The sequence below is a fragment of the Pongo pygmaeus genome, chromosome 11 (assembly GCF_028885625.2).
Source record: "Pongo pygmaeus isolate AG05252 chromosome 11, NHGRI_mPonPyg2-v2.0_pri, whole genome shotgun sequence".
NCBI lineage: Eukaryota > Metazoa > Chordata > Mammalia > Primates > Hominidae > Pongo > Pongo pygmaeus.
The window spans coordinates 83,332,219-83,353,383 of record NC_072384.2 but is presented as its reverse complement, the minus strand read 5'-3'; positions in this window follow the sequence as shown (position 1 = coordinate 83,353,383).

Here is a 21,165-nt window from a genome sequence, read left to right as displayed (position 1 = left end):
AGCCTGTGAGACCAAAGGCAGAGTTCTGGAGAAGAGAGAGTGACACATTGAACTCCAGAGATCTGCAAAGGGTCCCTTTCATGTCTTCAACATAGCGCTAATCAGCATATGCAAGTATAGGACTTAGGCTCGGTCAGGAAAATATCACTCAAAATGATTGAATGTATTGAAGGGATCATCTCCAGGATGTATACAAACTGGGAAGCAGTTCCTGTTTCTACCAGATATATTAGGATATGTCATAATTCATGGGCTATTGGGTAGACTATCTGAAGTATGTTGCTTTACTTGTGGGTTAGTATTACCTAGACTAAATTCAATGCTAGCGTTTATATAACAAAGCTTAAAAGCATAAGGGTCAGACTGTTCCAAGTAAATTAACTGCAGCCCAGGAAAAAACTTGAATATTTATAAAAGTACAAAAATATCTAGCACTCAACAGGGTAAAAATTCATATGTCTGGTATCCAAGAAAAATTTTCAGACATGGAAGGAATCAGAAAAATGTGACATATAATTATGACAAAGTCAATCAATAGAAACATGACTCAGAAGTGGTATAGATAATAGAATTATAGATGAAGACGTGAAAAAAAGTGTAGCTATATTCCATATGTTCAAGAATGTAGAGAAAAGGTTATTGTGGAGAGACATGGAAAATATAAAGAAGGCCAAAATTGAATTCCCAGAGATTAAAAAAAAATCTAAGATGAAAAATACGTTGAATAGGATTAATAGCAGATTCGACTGCAGAAGAAAAGATTAATGAACTTGTAGACATGGCAATAGAAACTATCAGTGAAAACCAGCAAAAAGACTGAAAAAAAATGAATAATGTATCAACAAGCATGGGACAAATGATACATACATACATATATATATATATATATATATATATATTTTTTTTTTTTTTTTTTTTTTTGAGACAGAGTCTTGCTCTGTCACCCAGGCTGGAATGCACTGGCGCAATCTCGGTTCACTTCAACCTCTGACTGCCAGGTTCAAGCAATTCTCCTGCCTCGGCCTTTCAAGTAGCTGAAATTACAGGCATGTGCCACTATGCATGGCTAATTTTTTGTCTTTTTAGTAGGGATGGGGTTTCACCGTGTTAGCCAGGATGGTCTCGATCTCCTGACCTCGTGATCCACCCACCTCAGCCTCCCAAAGGGACAAAATTTAATTGCATTTCTATATAGTAATGATCAGGATTTTTGCTCCTTAGTTCAGCTAAAATTGGGGTTCTTGTCTAACGACCAGGAAAAATTAGGCACACAGACACAACGAAAGGTGAGGGAAGTGGAATTTATTAAAAGAAAGCTCTCAGCAAAAGAAGAGGGGGTCAAGCTGTGTGTTCCTAGCTCACAGATTGAATACCAGGCCACCACATAGGCTGAAGAGGCCAGTGTATCCCTCCTACCCCACCCCACCCCCATGAGGCAAGAATTCCTGGTGGCTCTACCCCATTCTCCCAGTGCACAGTCAAGCCCTTAGTCTGAGCCACTCCACATTGATTTATTTCCCTTACCGTGCATGTGTTAAGGGACAGAATTTTTTACCTTGGGCATGTTTAAGCAAGCCCCCTGTGCACAATGAGCAGGGCGCTATTTGGCTGTCTTTTGACTCTATCAGTAACAATGAAGAAATAGAACTTGAAATTTTAAAATATTATCTTAGAATGGCATAAACACAAACTACTTGTGTACTGAAAAGCTTAAAGCACTGCTGAGATAAATTAAAGTAAATCTAAATAATGGATCTAAATACTTAAATTCAAACACCTAATATTAAAATGTCGATTCACCCCAGATTGGCATATATTTGTTCAATGTAATCTCAATGGAAATCCTATCAAATTTTTCAGTAGAAATTAGCAAAGTGCCTATAAAATTCATATAGAAATTCAAAGTGTCTAGGGTAGCAAAACATTGAAAAAGAAATAAATTTGAAGGGTTTTTGCTACTCAATTTTAAGACTTAATAAAAAGCCATCCTAATCAATATAGTCTGGTATTTACCTAAGAATAGACAAGTAGCTCAAGCTAACAGAACAGAGAGCATGGAATTAGAACCATACATTAAAATTTGACTAAAGAGCAAAGGAATTTAGTAAATAAATGATTGCCTTTTCAACAATTTGTATGTCACAACAACTAGATATTTACATGCAAAAATATCAATTCATGCTTCTCACTATATAAAAAAATTAACTCAAATGATTTATACAACTACACATAAATCCCCAAACTATAAATATTTTATGAGAAAACCTAAGAGAAAATCTTTATAATCTTGAGTTAAGCAAATATTTCTTAGCTATAACAACAAAATCATGACCCATTAAAGAGTAAATAAGTAAATGGAGCTTCATCAAAAGTTAAAACTTTAGGGAACTGGTACCATTCCTTCTGAAACTATTCCAAACAATAGAAAAAAGCACTCCTCCCTAACTCATTTGATGAGGCCAGCATCATCCTGATACCAAAACCTGGTAGAGACACGACAAAAAAAGAAAAGTTCAGGCCAATATCCCTGATGAACATCAATGCAAAAATCCTCAATGAAATACTGGCAAACAGAATCCAGCAGCACATTAAAAAGCTTATCCACCACAATCAAGTCGGCTTCATCCCTGGGATGCAAGGCTGGTTCAACATATGCAAATCAATAAACATAATCCATCGCATAAAGAGAACCAATGACAAAAACCACATGATTATCTCAATAGATGCAGAAAAGGCCTTCAATAAAATTCACCCCTTTGTGCTAAAGACTCTCAATAAACTAGGTATTGATGGAACATATCCCAAAATAGTAAGAGTTATTTATGACAAACCCATAGCCAATATCATACTGAAAGGGCAAAAGCTGGAAGCATTCCCTTTGAGAACTGGCACAAGACAAGTATGCCCTCTGTCACCCCTCCTATTCAACACAGTATTGGAAGTTCTGGCCAGGGCAATCAATCAAGAGAAAGAAATAAAGCATATTCAAATAGAGAGGAAGTCAAATTGTCTCTGTTTTCAGATGACATGATTGTATATTTAGAAAACCCCATGATCTTAGCCCAAAAACTCCTTAAGCTGATAAGCAAAGTCTCAGGATCCAAAATCAATGTGCAAAAATCACAAGCATTCCTATACAGCAATAATACACAAACAGTCAAATCATGAGTGAACTCCCATTCACAATTGCTACGAAGAAAATAAAACACCTAGGAATACAACTTAAAAAGGATGTGAAGGACCTCTTCAAGAAGAACTACAAACCACTGCTCAAGGAAATAAGAAAGTATACAAATGAAAATAAAAAATCCATGCTCATGGATAGGAAGAATCAATATTGTGCAAATGGCCATACTGCCCAAAGTAATTTATAGGTTCAATGCTATTCCCATCAAGCTACCACGGACTTTCTTCACAGAATTAGCAAAAACTACTTTAAACTTCATATGGAACAAAAAAAGAGCCCGCATAGCCAAGACAATCCTAAGCAAAAAGAACAAAGCTGGAGGCATCATGCTACGTGACCTCAAACTATACTACAAGGCTATAGTAACCAAACAGCTATTTGTCCTAATGTTTTGTACTGGTACCGAAACAGATATATAGACCAATAGGACAGAACAGAGACCTCAGAAGTACATCTACAACCATCTCATCTTTGACAAACCTGACAAAAACAAGCAGATGGATTAAAGACTTAAATGTAAGACCTACAACCATGAAAACCCTAGAAGAAAACCTAGGCAATACCATTCAGGACATAGGCATGGGCATAGACTTCATGAGTTAAACACCTAAAGCAATGGCAACAAAAGCCAAAATTGACAAATGGGATCTAATTCAACTAAAGAGCTTCTGCACAGCAAAAGAAACTATCATCAGAGTGAACAGGCAACCTACAGAATGGGAGAAAATTTTTGCAATCTATCCATCTGACAAAGGGCTAGTATCCATAATCTACAAGGAACTTAAGTTTACAAGAAAAAAAGAACTCCATCAAAAAGTGGGCGAAGGATATGATCAAACAATTCTCAAAAGAAGACATTTTTGCAGCCAACAAACATGAAAACTCAACATCACTGGTCATCAGAGAAATTCAAATCAAAACCACAACGTGATACCATCTCATGTCAGTTACAGTGGCGATCATTAAGAAGTCAGGAAGCAACAGTTGTTGGAGGGGATGTGGAGAAATAGGAAAGCTTTTACACTGTTTGTGGGAGTGTAAATTAGTTCAACCATCGTGGAACACAGTGTGGCGATTCCTCAAGGATCTAGAACCAGAAATACCATTTGACCCAGCAATCCAATTACTGGGTATATACCCAAAGGATTATAAATCATTCTACTATAAAGACACATGCACATGTAAGTTTATGGCAGAACTATTCACAATAGCAAAGACTTGGAACTAGCCCAAATGCCTATCAATGATAGACTGGATAAAGAAAATGCGGCACATATACACCATGGAATACTATGCAGCCATAAAAGAAGAATGAGTTCATGTCCTTTGCAGGGACATGGATGAAGCTGGAAACCATCATTCTCGACAAACTAACTCAGGAACAGAAAACCAACAACTGCATGTTCTCACTCATAAGTGGGAGTTGAACAATGAGAACACATGGACACAGGGAGGGGAGCATCACACACCGGGGCCTGTCAGGGGTTGAGGGGCAAGTGGAGCGAGAACATTAGGACAAATAGCTAATGCATTTGGGGCTTAAAACCTAGATGACGGGTTGATGGGTGCAGCAAACCACCATGGCACATGTATACCTATGTAATAAACCTGCACGTTCTGCACATGTATCCTGAAATTAAAATATTTAAAAAGAAAATGTAAATTTAAAAAAAAACTTCTCTTCTTTAAAAGCCACTTAGAATGAAAAGACAACCCATAGACTGCACATCACATATTGGATGCTAGATTTGTATCCAGAATATGTAAACAATGCTTAAAACTCAATAAGAAAAAAGTGACTCAATAAAAAGAAAGGGCAAAATATTTGACACTTTACTAAGTATGTATGAATGGTGTGGTAGGCAGAACAATGGCTTCCCAAAAATATACACATCCTACTCCCCAGAAAATATGAATATGCTACCTTACATGGCAAAGTGGAATTAAGATAGCAAATGTAATTAAGGTTGTTAGCAGAAGTTAAAAATGGAGAGATTAGCATGAGTTACCCAAGTGAGCCCCATATAATAATCACAGGGTCCTTTTTTTTTTTTTTTTTTTTTGAGACGGAGTCTCACTTTGTTACCCACACTGGAGTGCAATGGCATGATCTCGGCTCATTGCAACCTCTGTCTCCCGGGTTCACGCGATTCTCCTGTCTCAGACTCCCAAGTAGGTAGGACTACAGGCACACACCACCACGCCTGGCTAATCTTTTTGTATTTTTAGTAGAGACAGGGTTTCACCATATTGGTCAGGCTGGTCTCAAACCCCTGACCTCAGGTGATCCACCTGCCTCAGCCTCCCAAAGTGCTGGGATTGCAAGCATGAGCCACCATGCCTGGCCCTCACAGCGTTCTTAAATATGTAAATGGGAGGCAAAAGAATCAATGTTAGAGAGATACAACATGAGAATGGCTTGTCTGGAAATTATTGACTTTGAAACTGGAGAAAGGAGCCATGAGCCGAGGAATATGGGCAGTCTCTTAAAGGCTGAAGAGGCAAAACAGAGTGATATGGTTTGGCTCTGTGTCCCCACCCAAATCTCATGCCAAATTATAATCCCCAGTGTTAGGGTCTGGTGGGAAGTGATTTGATCATGGGGGTGGACTTCCCACTTCCTGTTGTTGTGATAGTGAGTTCTCACAAGATCTGCTTGTTTAAAAGCCCCCTTTGCTCTGTCTGTTCTTTCTGCTCCAGCCATTTAGGATGTGCTTGCTTCCCCATCGCCTTCCACCATGATTGTAAGTTTCCTGAGGCCTCCCCAGCCATGCTTCCTGTACAGCCTGTTAACTGTGAGCTAGTTAAGCCTCTTTCCTTTATAAATTACCCAATCTGAGGTCTGTCTGTCTTTTTTTTTTGGATAGAGTTTTGCTCTTGTCACCCAGGCTGGAGTACAGTGGTGTGATCTCAGCTCACTGTAACCTCCACCTCCCGGGTTCAGGAAATTCTCCTGCCTCAGCCTCCCTAGTATCTGGGATTACAGGCACCCACCACCATGCCTGACTAATTTTTGGTTTTTGTTTTTGTTTTTTGTTTTTAGTAGACACAGGTTTTCACCATGTTGGCCAGGCTGGTCTCGAACTCCTGACCACAGGTGATCTGCCCGCCTCAGCCTCCCAAAGTGCTGGGATTGCAGGCATGAGCCACCATGCCCAGCCCAATCTGAGGTATTTCTTTATAGCAATGCGAGAATGGACTAATACACAGAGTGACTCCTAGAGCCTCCAGAAAGAAATGCATCCCTGCAGAGCTCTCTCTCTTTCTAGAGAAATTTCTCTCATCATTCTCTCCTGTTCAGTATTCAAGCCTCCCCTTGTGTACTGTCAAAGTGGCTAATGGAAAGTGTTTCAAGCCACTAGCTTCATGGTAGTTTGGTATAGCAGCAATAGGACGCTAATACAGATGGCAAACAAGTGCATGGATAGTTGTTCAACATCATTGTTCGTTAGGCAAACGCAAACTAAAGCTACAGTGAAATACCATTAAACTAAATTTTAGAATGATTAAAATTAAAAATACTGATCATTCCAAGTTTGTGTGATGATGTAGAGGAACTGAAACTCAACACTTCTGGTGGAAGTACACAATTTTGCAACCATTTTGGGAAACTGGTAGTTTCTTGACAATATAATAATGCATCTACTATATGACCTATCTATCTAACTTGTAGGTATTTACCTAAGTCAGATAAAATCCTGTCTATACAAGGATCTGTACACAAATTTTTATACTGCTTTTATTCATATTAGTCCCAAACAAGAAACATTCCAGTTGTCCATTGGTGAATGTACAAACGCTATGTGGTGTGTTTATAACAATGAACTATTTCACAATAAAAATAAATGAAATATTAATATATGGTACACATAGATAAGCCACAGAAATTTTAGCCAGACTAAAATTAGTAGACACTGTATTATTTCAATTATGTGAAATTCTAGAAAACAAATGAATCAACAGTGACAGAAAAACAATCAGTAGTTGCCTGAAGACAAGAGTGGAGACTGACAAGACAAAGGAGGATTACAAAGGGGCTCAAGGATCTCTTAGGGTATCATGGACACATTTGTGAGAAAACTTGATTGTGGTAATGGTTCTATGTTATATACATGTCAACACCTATCCAATCACACACATTCATTCACATTCATTATGTGCAGCTTGTTTGACTTCAAAAAGCTTTAAAAAAAATATAAAAGTGAGAATTTTTCCGTTACTTTTTTGAGACTCTAAGGATTGAAGCTAAAAAGGTTAACTTATCCCACATTTAAAAGACAGGTATTAGACCATGTATAGTCAACTGCTTTGTGTCCTAAATTTGACTGGCCACTTTCTGTTAGTCACTTTGACAATACAAAAGGGGAGGCTAGAATGGCTAGAATACTGAGCAGGAGAGACTGATGAACGAAATTTCTCTAGAAAGAGAGAGAGCTCTGCTACTACTTTGTTTCCCCATCCTATATGGTAGGAGGATGCTTTAAGTTTATCTTAAACCAGTGAGCAGCAAGTAAGGGACGTTTAGAAAAAAGCACCTTGAATATCTGACGTATGATCTCTGGAAGCTGGAGAAGGTGGAGACTAGGACATGATCTGTGAGTTAAAGAAGGCCAAAGCTGAAAGACTGGACATTTGCCTGACAACAGAGCAGGGAAAGAAGGCCACGATATGGGAACTACATTCCAGAAATGCCAGGAAATGAGCCTATTTCTTTTATCTAGACATAAGCCACAGACACAGGAGCTGGCTGTGAGTTGTCCTGAAAGGGCTACTGATTACATGGATCACCTGTCGGATGATGTGATACCAAAAGAGATAATCTGCTGTGGGGTGAATTTCCACAAGTCTAGAAATGAAGCAAGCTTTTTCACAGACAGCCGGAGGAGGTAACTTCATTCCAGCTAACTGAAATCAAAGAATCTTTAAATGGGGGATCACTTCCCATTGTTAAATGGAACCCACAAAAGCACTCTGAAGAGGAAAAGTCAACATTGGGCACCTTCCTGATAAAGGTACCAACATCAGATTACAACAGTGCCAGTCAGCTATAGATTTCTGCCTCGTCCTCTTTTTCTTTGCCTATGTAACATTGAAGAAAGAGTGGCAGAGGGGCAAGTGGGGAAGGAGGAGTAGAAAGTATGGTGGAAAAATGATGATGAAGCCAACTTTGTGCTGTGTCCAAGAATGCTAGCTGTTTCCCAAAATTGATTCTCTCCTTAAGAGATGATAAATTACATAATTTTCAGTGGACAAATGGCTATCCCCCAACTATTTCTTGGGCTCCCTGTACTTCTGAGAGGCCATGTGATCAAATTTTGGCTTGATGTAAGCAGTAATGTCATCTGTGACTTCCAAAATGTGTGCTTAAACAAAAGGGACAGAGCATTCTTCATCTCTTTCCTCCTGCTAGGGAGAATATGGATGTGATGCCCTAAGTGCTTTCATTCATACTGAAGTTGAAGTGGATGTCACATGGTGACAAGAATAATGGACAAGCTAGTATAAGGAGCCTGAGTCCCTGATGACAGCGTGGTACCAGCCTCCCAGACATGGACTTTACATGAAGAAAAGAAACTTCTATCTCTTTTAAGGCACTGGAAGTTTGATTATGCACATCTTAATCTAATATTGATATATGTGCCTTCATCAAGAGAATTTTCACAATTTGAGACAGTACTGAGCTGGAGAAGCAGAGAAGTTCTGACTTGGGTAATAGTGAAACTGCATTTTCTACGTAAATGGACTTAACACCTCTAAAATGAGACTTGAGCCACTAATGGACTTAATACCTCAATAAGACTCTAGCTCACTAATATCTGAGAGTGACTGGAAGAATAGCCTTGTGATCTATCTCTGAGGCGTGCAGATGGAAGATTCATTGATAGACAAAGAAAAGTAGTAAAGTAAAAACAAAATAAAGTTATGTGTATGTTCCCTTTCTTCTGGGTCTAACTCATTCAATGAATTGGTTACACATTTTTTTCCTAATTGACTGATCAACACTTTATTATGTGTATGAACTCAGTTTAATATACTCATGATACATACTACCTCAAATTGCTCAGAGGAATCTTTAACCATTGTTAAAATATTGCTTATTAGATATAACAAAGATATTAATGTTGGAGCCTTAGTAATTAAATATAATTGTAATAACTAATACAGAGCTATAATTATTTTCAACTTTGTCACAAAGAATCTTTATACAATATTTGTTCTTCCTCTATTTAGGGTGTTATAATTGATTCTAATGAGATCTTACATTGTATTGGATATACTTATATAGTTCAGCTTTCCATTGAACCTATATTAGATTTTTTTTGACGTAACCTTATTTGAACACATATTGGAAGACAAGTGTGTCCCCCCCAATACCTCCTTCTGTGTTTGGCATCTTGCACAATTATGAGACAGATAGCCCCTGAGAGACGCTATAGTTTTCAATTGCCCTTGAAAGAGAACATTTCTTCTCATAAGCAATTGTAGAAAGAAGCCTTTCATTACACCTCCGTTTCAGCTGTTTTGAAGGATGATTACCTCTTTCTTCTGGTGCTCAGATATTAACCTTGGTTGCCCTTGAAAGAACTTGTTCCTTCTGCCAATGGTTTTACCATCCTGATTTGCTTTTCAAAGGGAATTTTATGCATTCTATATCGACTATATTTTGTCAGGCCATTCCAAATATACTTTCCAAATTTGGCAGCCATTTTTTTGCGTGTGTTTTAGTAATAACTGGACCAAAACATGATTTTTTAAATTAATTTCTCCGTCATTTTCCTTCGTCCTCTTTTTTTCTTGCAATTATAAATGGTGCTGCCATGAGCTTTCTTTACTCACAAAGGAATTATGCATAAAAAGTTTCCAGCTATTTACTTGAAGTAAATATTGAAAAATAGAATAACAGCATATTGCCCCAACATTTATTGATTCTTATTATCTATAAGGCTGTATGCTAAGTCTTAATTAAAACACATTTTCTGTTTTAATCTTCACAATTAGGTAGTGCTATTAATGTTTTGAACACATGAAAGAACTGAGGCACAGAGATATTAAATATATTGTCCACGGTCATGCAGAAAGTGATATAGTCAGAATTTGAACGTAGACTTTCTTCTTTTAGTGCCCTGGAGACAAACCACTGTGAGGAGTTATTATTCTAAAATGTAAGTCTAACCATGTTACTCACCACTGATGTTTTACAGGTAAATGATGCCAGTATAAACCTGACTTAAATAAATGTTCTCAATGTGACTATAACCTATATTTTCAATCCTCACCCAGTCTGCTTCTGTCACACACAAATCATCATCTTACACCAGAAGTGTAGAACCACTTTTCTGTCCAGGTTATATTCTCTTATGACTGTACTTTGGTGTGTGGGGATCCATTCATGCTTAATCCCTTTGTGTACGTTAGCCACCTGCAACCATTTCACTCATTCTTCAATATGTCATTTATGAAGACTTTCTCAATCTCCACACTGGAAAGAATTAATTATATCCTCTAGAGTGGGGTGAGACTGCTACTACAGAACAATGTTTTGAAAAAATTGTCATAAAGGAAAAAAGAATGTTAGGATGGTATCTGGAGTAAAAGGTAGGGATAAGAAAATATATTTTTTAAGATGGGGGATATTTCAACGTATTTAAATGTTTATGGGACAGTTCCTGTAAAGAGAGAGGCTAAAATGGGAATTATTCTTAGTGAGTGGCACGTAAGAAGATGTGAGGAGATGGGATCCAGAGTAATGAGAAGAATTTGCCTTAGAGAGGTTCCCTGGGAAGAAAGATGCTATTTTAAGATCAGGAAAAGAAGAACATCCAGGTAGGTATGTCTTTTTGGGACCTGAGAGTCAAAAGAGTACCTAATTTTCTGTGAAGGAAGAATCGATGCCACTGAAAGTCGTTGAAGTCTTGTGGAGTCAGAGGGAGAAAAAGAGAATGAATAAGTAGCTCAAATCTTAATTCCAATTTTGCAGTTTAAAAGTCTTTGTGTTTGCAAAGGAGCATATCACATGTAAAATGTAGGGAAGTGGAAACAGAGCTAAACATTTAAAGGGGCTGTGGGGATAATGTTCCATCATCACTTAATTAGTAACATCTCCACAACACAAATAATGAAATTAATTGAATGTGTAGAACAAAGGGGAATACGGATGCAGGCCAGCTTTCCCCTATGGAGTTTTGTCTAGCTATGTCTGGTTATGTTGTTTGTCTCATAGAATATATATTTTTTCTCTTTAACGTGCAGATCTTAATAAGATCAGTCACCTGTAGCTTTCACAACACTAGAAGGTCTAAGTGCTGAAATAATAGGAAGTCTAAGATATTTATAATTTTTGCTTTATCAAATGTGGGATCAGCTTTTCTCTAAAAATGAACTCTAACAAGAGATAATCAAATGACAGGGACTGTTTCTTTAGTCCTTGCAATCCCATTTTAGTTCTCTGCATATGATCAACAAATTCTGGTTGAAATGATTTTCATGAAATCTGTGGTTCTTATTATTTTCTAACTTCTTCTTCTCTCTGTGTAGAGACATTAACACCGAAATTTCAGTGACTCTTATGAGCAATTCTTTGATTTTCATTTTGTTCTGCTAGGACCGCTAGGATGGCAGTTCAAAGCGTTGTTTTCCCCATGCTAGAGGGTCTGTTCTCTTACTTAGGTAATTGAGGGAATTGTTTAGTTGTTTAAGTTCATTCAAACAATGGCCAGTTCTGATATCAAAGCATTTCTTTTTGTTACTCTTTGCTTGAAATAAGAAATTCGAAGCTCTGAAAATGTTACATACAGAGCCACACTTTCCCAGGGAGAGATTAACATAGCAATAGATTCCTCAGAACTGTAATCTACTACTTTTCAAATGAATGTCAACTTATGCTGGCCAGTACATTCAAATGCTCTAATCACTTCATCTATTCTGTTCTCTGCTTTCAAAAACTAAAATACAATTCTTAATGTTTGTTTCATTGTCATACTGTCACCAAGGATACCTGACACAAAGATTCGCAGCACTGTAGGATTACAACAAAAGGTTATAGATCTTCATTACTGACTTCAGTACAGACAATCATTACAGAACTCTAGAGCACTGAATATTTTGGTGCCTAAGATTCTTTAAGGTGGTTATCTTAGATGATGTTTACCTTCTCTGTGTAGTATATATAATAAACTGTGAAGATTTCCACAAGTCATTACAAATCAACCCTTAAATTGTCAGTTTCTGTGGTATTATATCTAGCAAGTGGATTTTCACTGGTTCATATCAGTACTTGGAACATATAAGAATGTTATTTTTAAAACATAATATTTCTTTTTTGAACTTTTAAGTTCAGCGGTACAAGTGCAGGTTTGTTACACAGGTAAACTTGTGTCATGAGGGTTTGTTATAGAGATGATTTCATCACCCAGGTAGTAAGCCTAGTACCCATTAGTTATTTTTCCTGACGCTCTCCCTTCTTCAACCTGCCAATCTCCAAAAGGCCCCAGTGTGTATTATTCCCCTCCATGTGTCCATGTGTTCTCATCATTTAGCTTCTACTTATAAGTGAGAACATGCGGTATTTGATCTTCTGTTCCTGTGTTAGTTTGCTAAGGATAATGGCCTCTAGCTCCATTCATGTCCATGCAAAGGGCATGACCTCATTCTTTTTTATTACTGCATAGTATTCCATGGTGTATATGTACTACATTTTCTTTATCCAGTCTATCATTCATGGTAATTTAGGTTGCTTCCATGTCTATTGTAAATAGTGCTGCAATGAACATACATGTGCATGTGTTTGTATAACAGAATGATTTATATTCCTTTGGGTATATACCCAGTAATAAGATTACTGTGTCGAATGGTATTTCTGTCTTTAGGTCTTTGAGAAAATACTGTCTTCCACAATGGTTGAACTAATTTACACTCCCACCAACAGTGTGTAAGCATTCATTTTTCTCTAAACATAATATTTCTATTTATCTTCTTAATTATTTTTCCCTACTTCAACTTTCTAGCTATAATTGAGTGCAAAGAATTCAAAGTTCCACCATCTATTCATATACCATATGTTAGTTTGACCAGTAAAAATATAAACCAAGACCCTGATTTAAGAAATGAATGAATTATTCATTAACCTAAGCAGGAAATTGGAACTTTTTGATCTTCAGCATGTGTCTGATTATGGCATAGAGAGGTATCCAGGGTGATCAAACTCTGCAATTACACAGAATTTCATTGAAACCACATAAAATGTTCAGAAAGGCCATATGATGAAAATGTGAATTTAATTTAAAGCCAGAAAGTTTGATATTACTTACTCTTCATTTTTACATCTTAGTGGTTTTTCTATTATAAACAATAATTTATGCAGTCCTCTGTTGTTATTTTTAATTGTTGTTGCTGCTGTTTCTTTTATTCATGGCCAATAATTAATAGTATAATATTTAGTAAGTATAATTTATAGACTTGCTTCCAGGGCATCTTGAACATTTTGAAGAAAAAAAACTACCAATGTATTCCCAAACTAAAAATTATGTAAAATTTAATTCCATATCTAATAGTTAAGGATTTGTTTATATTAATTCTATAAACCACATAACATTTCATTGTTTTTATATGGCCTGTTGATTTTTATATTCTCTGAATTAGTACATCACATTTAAAAAAAATACTTGCATAGAATAAGTCATTTATTCATCTAATGCAAATTGAGTACATATTAAACAATTTTGTGGAAAAAGGTACCTTACTTGCAAGAAGCTCACAGTCCAATAGGGGAGACAGACAGAAAATCTGATAAATTGCAATGTGCAAAAGTATTGTACATTTTAAAACAACTAAGAGAGTGGAATTGAGGTGTTCCTAAAACAAAGGAATGATAAAAACTTGAGGTGATGGATATCCCAGTTATCCTGATTTGATCATCACACATTTTATGCCCATATTAAAACATCACATGTACCCCATAAATGCATACAAATATTATGTATCCATAATATTTAAATTTTTTTAAAAAGAGAAAAATAAGTGATAGGTCAAAAATATGATAAAAATAAAGCAAGAACACAGAATGAAGCAATGAATTCTACCCCAGAAGACTAGGAAGATGGTGTTGGAGAGGTGAACGTTGAAGAAATGGAAAGCTTTCATTTCTTCACAACCAAAGTTTCCATTTCTTCACACAGCAATCCCATTACTGGGTATATACCCAAAGTAATATAACTCATTCTATTATAAATACACATGCATGTGTGTTTGCATTGCAGCACTATTCACAATAGCAAAGACATGGAATCAACCTAAACACCTATCAGTGGTAGACTGGATAAGAAAATGTGGTTTTATAGTGAGCCAAGATCATGCCACTGCACTCCAGCCTAGTGACAGAGCAAGACTCCATCTCAAAAAGTGATTTAAAAAAAAAAAGATAGTGTAATAGTCTGTTTTCCCACTGTTGATAAAGACATACCCAAGACTGGGAAATTTGCAAAAGAAAGAGAGGTTTAATGGACTACAGTTCCACAGGGCTGGGGAGGCCTCACAATCATGGCAGAAGGCAAGGAGGAGCAAGTCACATCTTCCATGGATGGCCACAAGCAAAGAGAGAGGGCTTGAGCAGGGAACGTCAACCTTATAAAACCATCAAATCTCATGAGACTTATTCACTATCATTAGAACAACATGGGAAAGGCCTGCCCCCATGATTCAATTACCTCCCACTGACTCCCTCCCACAAAACATGGAAATTCAAGATGAGATTTGGGTGGGGACACAGCCAAACCACATCATTCTGCCCCTGGCCCCTCCCAAATCTCATGTCTTCACATTTCAAGACCAACCATGCCTTCCCAACAGTCCCCCAAAGTCTTAACTCATTTCAGCATTAACTCTAAAGTCCCTAGTCCAACATCTCATCTGAGACAAGGCAAGTCCCTTCCAGTTATGAGCCTGTAAAATCAAAAGCAAGTTAGTTACTTCCTGGATACAATAAGGGTACAGGCATTGGATATTCCAAATGGGAGAAATTGGCCAAAACAAGGGGACTATAGGCCCCATGCAGGTCTGAAATCTAGCAGGGCAGTCAAATCTTAAAGCTCCAAAATGAGTCTCCTTAGGCTCTGTGTCTCACATCCAGGCCACGCAGATGCAAGAGATGGGTTCCATGGTCTTGGGCAGCTGTACCCTTGTGGCTTTGCAGAGTACAGCCTCCCTCCTGGTTGCTTTCATGGGCTGGCATTGAGTGTCTGCAGCTTTTCTAAGTGCATGGTGCAAGCTGTATAGAAGACGGTGGTCCTCTTCTCACAGTTCTACTAGGTGGTGCCCCAGTAGGGACTCTGTGCAGGGTCTGCAGTCCCACATTTCCCATCCACACTGCCCTAGCAGTGGTTCTCCATGAGGGCCCCAACCCTGCATCAAACTTCTGCCTGGGCATCCAGGGGGTTCCATACATCCTCTGAAATCTAGGCAGAGGTTTCTAAACCCCAATTCTTGACTTCTGTGCACTCACAGGCTCAACACCACATGGAAGCTTTCAAAGCTTGAGGTTGCACCCAATTAAGCCATGGCCTGAGCTCCACATTGACCTGTTTCAGCCATGGCTGGAGGGGCTGGGATGCAAGGCACTGAGTCCCTAGGCTGCACACAGCACAGAGACCTTGGGCCAGCCCACAAAACCACTTTTTCTTCCTAGGCTTCAGGGCCTGTGATGGAGGGGCTGCTGTGAAGACCTCTGAAAGGCACTGGAGACATTTTCCCCATTGTCTTGGGGATTAACATTCGGCTCCCTGTTACTTATGCAAATTTCTGCGGCTAGCTTGAATTTCTCCTCAGAAAATGGGATTTTCTTTTCTATCACACTGTCAGGCTGCAAATTTTTTGAACTTTTAGGCTCTGTTTCCCTTTTAAAACTGAATGCCTTTAACAGCACCTAAGTTGCCTCTTGAATGCTTTGCAGCTTAGAAATTTCTTCCACCAGATACCCTAAATCATCTCTCTCAAGTTCAAAGTTCCACAAATCTCTAGAGCAGGGACAAAATGCTGCCAGTCTCTTTGCTTAAACCTAACAAGAGTCACCTTTTCTCCAGTTGCCAACAAGTTCCTCATTTCCATCTGAGACCACCTCAACCTGGACTTTATTGTCTATATCGCTATCAGCATTTTGGGCAAAGCCATTCAATAAGTCTCTAGGAAGTTTCGAACTTCCCCACATTTTCCTGTCTTCTTCTGAGCCCTCCAAACTTTTCCAATCTTTGCCTGTTACCCAGTTCCAACATCACTTCTACATTTTCAGGTATCTTTTCAGCAGTGCCCCACTCTACTGGTACCAATTTTCTGTATTAGCCTGTTTTCATGTGGCTGATAAAGACATACCTGAGACTGGGCAATTTACAAAAGAAAGAGGGATTTAATGCACTTACAGTTCCACGTGGCTAGGGAGGCCTCACAATCATGGCAGAAGGAAAGGAGGAGCAAGTCATGTCTTACATGGAAGGCAGCAGGCAGAAAGAGAGCTTGTACAGGGAAATTCCCCCTTATAAAACCATCAGATCTCATGAGACTTATTCACTATCACAAGAAAAGCACAGGAGATACCTGCCCCCGTGATTCAATTACCTCCCACCAGGTCCCTCCAACAACACATGGGAATTCAAGATGAGATTTGGGCGGGGACACAGCCAAACAATATCAGATACTGTAAAACTTAAGATAATCCTAGAAAGACAGTTGTATGTGCAAACACATAAAGGTAAATAAAATTTTCTACCTGGTCAGGAAGGTAACTTTAACCCTGGTGTCAGAGGATATTATCAGCTCACAGGCTATTGCAGGGATGAAGAGTTGATTCCATGTCCAGTAGGTGACAAAAATACCTACAAAAACTACAACCACTAGCCTTATACTGATTGTTTTTTTGGTTGAAATTTCTTCTACTTTGTAATCAAATTTTTATTTTCCTGTCTACATAGGACTGTGTTTGAGGCTTGACAACGGTAAGCATGCTAATATATACATCTTAGAGAAATTATATTTCACTGTGATAATCTCAAATGATTTATTTTTCAAAAATGTTACCAAAAGTCATCTGGATGGGGTATGGTGAATGGGACTAGCTTCTGAAGTCTCTTCAGTGTTTTTTCACCCAAGGTGTGCTCAGGATGATTACGATATTCTACCTGGGCAGGTGAAGATCTTGCTAGATTGTAGGAAACCCCTAATGGTAGTTTAACAAACCTTTTATACCCCTAACTATGGTGTCCTAAAATTCCAAAGTATGTGTCCTATATACTGGCAAAACTACCTTTCATAAGCCATATATCTAACAACTGTGCTCTTGGTATCATGTTTTACTTTGTTACCAGGAAATCAAACATGTTCTTTTATTTTTGTTTGGTGATAAGAAGACCAACAGTAGTTCACGTATACATTGTACCAGGCTAGAAATTCCTGTAGAAGGACTATACCTTTCCACATAGTTCAGGTAGAAAAGTCCTAGAGACATCTCTGGTTAGGTTGGCTGGGGTCAATGTAATTAATAGCCCTTGCTGGCTCTCACACTTCTGGTCCAGGTGAGAAGAGTAAGGTGAGCCCTATGTAAATCTCATCACATGGAATGGAATTCCTATAGAAAGAGGAATTTGAATAATAGGAAAAAAAAGTGTGTGTGTATTTAAACTGGTGGTGGCAGGCTGGAACCAAGAAAAGGCAAATACCCACAATAGTCATCAATACTCTTGGCTTTTGTTAATATTATTTTATTGTTTCGTTGTTGATGTATTTTATTTTCACTATTGTAAATGCACCTAAGTTGGTTCTCAGAGCAAAAAACAAAAAATATTTAGTGCAATAAAGATACTTCTGTCTTCCCATTGTATATTTTTCTCATTATAAACATAGAATAATACCTGCCTGTTCTACTAAGATTTTTTTTTAATACAGCACTAATTGTGTGTAGCAAAATAAATGTGTTCCTTTAATCTGGCAGACATTAAGCCACTCCACAACTCTATGAGTAAGATTGACTAATTACCTAATGCATTTAAAATTGTCTCTGAGTTATAGAGACCTTTGCTTTTTTTTCTTTACCTGTCCACTGATGTCTGCTAATATTAATTAGATTGTAACCACTAAATTAATATAAAGAAAAATAAAGTGCATAAATAAGAGATAGAAATGACATTGCCTTTCTACATATTTTATGTTTTTTCACCTCAGGCAATGATCTAAAATATTCTTCACAGGAAAGTGGCTGTATAGCGGCAAAGCTTTTACTCAAATATTGTAAAGGTTTAATGATTTCAGTAAATCATCATTAATCTTGCTAATGAAATTTCTGCACTTTAAGTGGTAATTGACAATTTTTTTAGCTCCATAATATTTTCATAATTTACCTGTTTTTAACCTGCCCTTCATATTTTTATGCTGCAATGGAATATATTATTTATATAAACCACTTTCTGTTTTTAAAGAGAGTATTAAGGTCATCTGTACTCTCTGGGTGGAATACATGTATCTACTATGTTCAGTTTATTTAAATCTTAGTCTTTAACATTTTAATAATGCTAGTTATTACAGCTTTTCCATTCTAATCAGGAAATATTTGTCGGGGAAAATTTTGAATCTGATTTCTATATGTGAATTCATAGCCAATGAATGATTGATTACTTACATTGTTACTATGTTTACTTAATTGATTTTTCTCTTAGTTTATGGTGTTTCTCATTAGAGTTTTAAGTGGAAACAATCATGTCAATGGATTTTAAGAAAAAAATTTAAGCCATCAAACTAATCTTATTCCTTTCATCATATAGTTATAGGAAATTATTTAAGGAATAATTATGGTTATCTTTTCTTTTTGTCAATGTACTTAGCACATACTATAAATGTTGCAAAAATTATAATCAAAATTTGTCTTTTTTGTTTTATTGTTAAATGAGTATTATTTGTAATTAATGCATTAGATAGAGATTTCTTTTCCTTCAACATGGCCCATAAAAAAAATTACCAAATATTTCAACAGAAGCATTTCTAAAATAGCTTGATGGCAGTTAACTACTCGTTTATTAAAAATATAATTGGATACTAAAAGTTGAACTGCACAGATTTTCATAACGCTGCTTAGGCCTACTTGTTATTAAGTTTTTCTGCTTCACCAGAACATAATCATTCTGCAAATTTAGTCAAGTCTGGCAGGCTTTTCATCTTAAGTAAAAAGGTAGAAAAGATAAAAGAAAAATAAAAGCCATCTCATCTTAATAACCAGCTTCCATTAAGGAAAATGTTCCTTTTGGGGGCCTCAGTTGCAACATGGTATGAAGGGCTCTCAAATCTCTTATGCCTAGAACTTAACAGAGGGATGTTGCCACTATTTAGAACAGCATGAACAAGGTTTAGGATTTTTTTCTGGTTGGCGTCTAACAAAATGAACACTATGGGCATTGACAAAATGCTATGACCTAGGAAGGTTGATATCCCCTTTCATCTGGCCTTGGAGATGGTTTGCAAGTGAAGACGTAAACTATATGATTCTGTTGGTAGAAAGCAATCATTGGTTACTCATATATTCACGAAAGTAGATAGAGAACTAAGTGGTTCCTGGGGTTGCTGCATAAGTAAAGTGATTTGGAAAACAGTTTATTGGACTCCTCTGTGCATGAAGGCAGAATAAAGCATCACACATGCACACAAAACCAAGAAACAATAACAAAAATCCGAAAAGTTTGACTTCTTATGATTAGATAAATAATTAGGTGTAAAGTCTAGCCTCCTTACCTGCCTGCAAGGTTTAAAGATCTTGCATCTCACAATCATTCATTCACATTTCAAGATATTTGCATAAGATTGGTTAATCATTTCCACTTGGTCTGCTATAGAGGCTAGTTCTTACTGTATTTGTTCCATGTGATGTTAATTAGTAGATTGGTAAGCGCTATCTTTTATTTTAAAAAAGATACTTACGGTTTTTAATTTGCTAATCTTTTTCTTCCATGTAGTAGATTTTCTTTTGTCCCAAACAAAAATAATATGTATTAATGCATCTAATTTTATGATTTTTTATTTCTACTGTCTACCAAGGAGTTTACCATTTTTAGGCACAAAAGTCATAGTTACTGAATATTATCATTAATACTCTTATAATATTGGCAAATACTCTGAAGAATCCCAAATGAGGTCACTTGAGACCTTAAAGGGTTTCTCAAGAGTCTGATGATTTTAGCTAATCAAATATGGTAAATTAATCTTATTGCACCACTTTTTGAACAGTCCCAAAATTTCTGATATTCAGCCAGTTGGCCAGTTAATTTGTTACTCCAAGTTCACAATCTCTTAGCTGGGTGGTCTACTGGAAAATACTTGCTTTATTAGGGCATTTGTTTTAATAGAGACCATTAACTTGAATGTGTCAGTACAAAATCAGATTGAAAAGTGCTAATATGGCATTTTTAAATATCTATTTCACAAATACTAGTTGAAGCCATGATCAGATCTCACGTTGCCTTTTGCCATTGTCCCTCACCTGGCCTCCCATCTTACACATTTGTTCCTGTCTAATCCATTTGTGAAATAAATACGGCGCTCTTTAAAAACAGAAAACAGATCATGGCACATCACAATTTGAAAGTCCTTTAAGGGCTTCCTATAATGTTTATAATACAAGTCAGACTCCTTACTTCAGTTCTGCATGGTCTGACTGGCCACCAAGCAACTCTCAAGTGCTCTCTTCTGGTGCTAACTCTCACACACATGAGGCTACAGCCTCACCAGACTTTTTTCAGTCCCTCTAGCCTGCTGGTTCTCTCCTATCCTGGTATCTGAACACTTAACATTCTCTGTCATTGTGATTTTCGTTAGCGTTCACAGGATTGGGCTATTCTCATCCTTATATTTTGGTTTAATTGTTACCTTCTATGAGGTACCTTGGGTTTGATTGGTGCCTGACCATCCAATCAATAATAGCTTACTTGTTTCCTTCAGTTATCTTCCATCATGAT